General features: G+C 39.5%; 1 long non-coding RNA gene across 2 annotated transcripts; it reads left to right on the forward strand.

Annotated features, from left to right (window-relative positions):
* The first annotated feature begins 1,238 nt into the window (after positions 1 to 1,238).
* Positions 1,239 to 2,877, forward strand: LOC141693626 (uncharacterized). 2 transcript variants are annotated; one of them, XR_012563161.1, is made up of 3 exons: positions 1,239 to 1,424; positions 2,112 to 2,358; positions 2,563 to 2,877. It is a non-coding gene; the product is annotated as an uncharacterized LOC141693626 (long non-coding RNA). The 2 variants fall into 2 exon arrangements; XR_012563162.1 differs by having other exon boundaries at positions 2,115 to 2,358.
* Positions 2,878 to 3,163: the final 286 nt, after the last annotated feature.

Here is a 3,163-nt window from a genome sequence, read left to right on the forward strand (position 1 = left end):
CCGGAACAAAAGTCCGCATGCAAACTCTATAAAACACGGGAAACTAGCATGCAAATTCAAAACTGGAAAACAAGAAGAGAGACTTACTTATTTGAAGATGTTCTTGGATTGAAATGAGATAATTTGGAAATACGGAGTTGCTGTTGCCCGTGATTGAGAGATTCACCGCGATTTGTCACTATGTGTGGAGAAGCTAAAGTGATAAAAAGGAAATGAAACATACAAATGGGCTTATATAGGCGCCTAAAATGAATTTAGAGCAGCGACGTTTGGGGGTTTTTGAAATGAACGTCCCAGATCAAAACGGTTGGCATTCAACGGCTGAGATTGAGTCATGAAACGACGTGCCACCAGCTGTCATCAATGCACTGCAAGTCCCCATAAGATTGCCACGTGTACGACCAAAGATCGAGGCGGGACTGAAGCGATCGCCCTAGGGTTCCTCCATCCCCATATGGGCCGAGACCGGTGTCCGTCGGCCGGCCCGAAGGCCCAGCCGAAGGACAGGGACATGTTGGTTATAGGCCCAATAAGGCCCATTGAACGAAGGCCAGTTAAGCGGTTGTGGTACTGGGCCGAAGGACCTCCAGGTCCGCGTCGCCAAGGCCCATGGAAGCCCAGGCCGAGGCCTGCTACTCGCGGACAGTTGGACAATGCAAGGGACACAACGCCCCCTTTTCACTCCCTCCTTAATGGTTGGTAACGGAAGAACATTCATGGCATGATTGGGTATAAAAACCCTTGTGAAGTAAGATAAAACATATACACTCTCAACACTCTACTTCTCTTGTATTACTACCCTAATTTTACAGCCAGATTCTGATTCTCACACCGGAGGTGAATCGGGGGTCCAAACCCTCGCATTCTCTTCATTTTCAGGTACGGCCGAAGCCATCTTCAATCCAGCCGAAGCCTGTTCATACAACCGAAAGGATCTGGGCGTAACACCGGCTATTATAATATAGTATAGTATATATATAGTATAGATTTGTTTATATTATAAAGGGACGACAATATTATATATATTTACTTATTATAAAGGTACAATAATGTAATATTTACGTATTTATTTTATAATAGTGTGTGGTGCGGTGTGGTGCGGTTTGAACCACGAGAGCAAAATCCCGAACCGCAAACCGCATCGTGCGGTTTGACAAAAATGCAAATCACGACCGCACCACGAAAAGTTTAAATCACGCGAAACAATTATGATGCGGGGGCTGTCGGTTTGTGTGGATTGTGCGGTTTGACGTACACCCTAAGAAAAATAGATGTACACCATTACGATGATTCATGATGATCGAGGCAACAATGATGGTGACAATATTAAGATGCCGCTTCTTGTGTCTCTCGTTTCTTCTGTCTCTGGTGAAACAAGACCATCTCATCCTCATCGCTTCAAGGCCGGAGCTCTCAATGCCCTTGTATGTTCTGAAATCATAAATATATAGACTATATAGTACGTGATTTCCTATAGTAATGACTTTCCCAATTTAAATTTGTCTGGAATTATAAGCAATGGCCCTTTTATTGCGGTATTAGATTGCAATATGTACTGCTATGATCCAACATCAGCTAAGCAAGCAATGTGCTTAGTTATATTAATAAGTCTGATAAAATTATGACTGATTAATTGAACTAATAACGAAACTATTCAAAACTTTTACTTTAAAGTACATGAAATTTAGACCAAGTGGTGGGGGATGGATGGATTAATGGGGCCTGTTTTAACCAGAACTGGCTACTATCTGGAAAAAAAGGCATTATACGAAAGCCAGAACTGGCTACTATTTGAAAAGAAAGGCATTATACGAAAGCCCTGATCAAGAAGGCACCTTCTTATAACAAATTTGACTTGTTCACTATCAGTATATGCTCGTGTATGTGAACATTTTACATATCTCTGCAACTAAAAAAGGTTAACTGTCGTATTCAGATAGTCATCTTCAACAAATGGATGCTATAAGTTTTGGTGATTCGAACATGTTGGTTGCCTCGATTAATGGCAAGATAGAGTCACGCATAATTAACAGAGTCTCTTAATATTATCATCTAACATATGGTAATGTAAGATAAATTATAGTTGGAAATGAATCGTTCTCATAATTCAGCAGATAGGCTATTTATGTGGGTGCTTATTGGAGAGCAGTTTCACTGGGTATTACATGCAATGCAGAAGATGGATATCAATGTACCTATACCCCAAAAAGCCAAGCCAGCATTTTGGGTTCTGCTTCAATAGATATGAAAGATGGAATGACTCAATTAAGGATATGGAGTGGCAGCCTCTTAGAACTCGGTTTCTCCAAATTTAGTCCTCTCACCTATGTAATCTCATCAGAATGTCATTTCTTCATAGTATGTGTTATGCACTCTTCTCCTTTATGCCTCTATATGCCATCTTCATTCTTAATATATGGCATTGTTCCTTGGTTCTGCTTTGTCAAAGGCATCTCCCTTTTTCCAAAGTTAAATAAATAGTCAAATTGTATCATAACCAGATACTTTAAATTGCTAGATATCGTAATTTATTTTTACGCTTATGATGATGGTTTTGTGCAGGTAAATGAGGCATGGTTCATAGTGTTATTTATCCCTCTTCTTATCCTCACTTCTGCAGAACATATGTGAGGTTTCCACAAGTCAAGGTACGTTAAGAACGTGGTGGAATGAACAAAGAATTTGGGTGATAAATGCAGTGACAGGATGCATATTCGGATGCATAGATTTTTTAATTAAGAAGATGGGTAACTCGAAAACAACGTTTAGGTTGACAAACAAAGCAATTCCAGAAGAGAAACTTGAGAATTATAAAAAAAGGGAAATTTGATTTTGAAGGTGCTCAAGTTTTAATGGTTCCTATGGTTGCACTAGTCATCTGGAATCTAGTTTGTTTGATGGGGGGGGGGGGGTTATGGAGTATTATCGAAAAAGGAAATGCAAGTGACATGTTTGGACAGCTTATACTCTCTCAACTTTTGTTCTACTTGTTGGTTACCCTGTTATTAAAGTACTTATTACAAGAAAAGGCATGTAATGAAGAAAATAAAACTGGAGATTTGAAACTCCCATTACAATGATGTAATGAGTAATAATAATATGCATGTGAAATCAGATCTTGAATAATATGTTAAAGTGTCTCGTCATGTAATTCTACTCCTCT

This window comes from Apium graveolens, chromosome 10, assembly GCF_009905375.1.
Source record: "Apium graveolens cultivar Ventura chromosome 10, ASM990537v1, whole genome shotgun sequence".
NCBI classification, from domain to species: Eukaryota; Viridiplantae; Streptophyta; class Magnoliopsida; order Apiales; family Apiaceae; genus Apium; species Apium graveolens.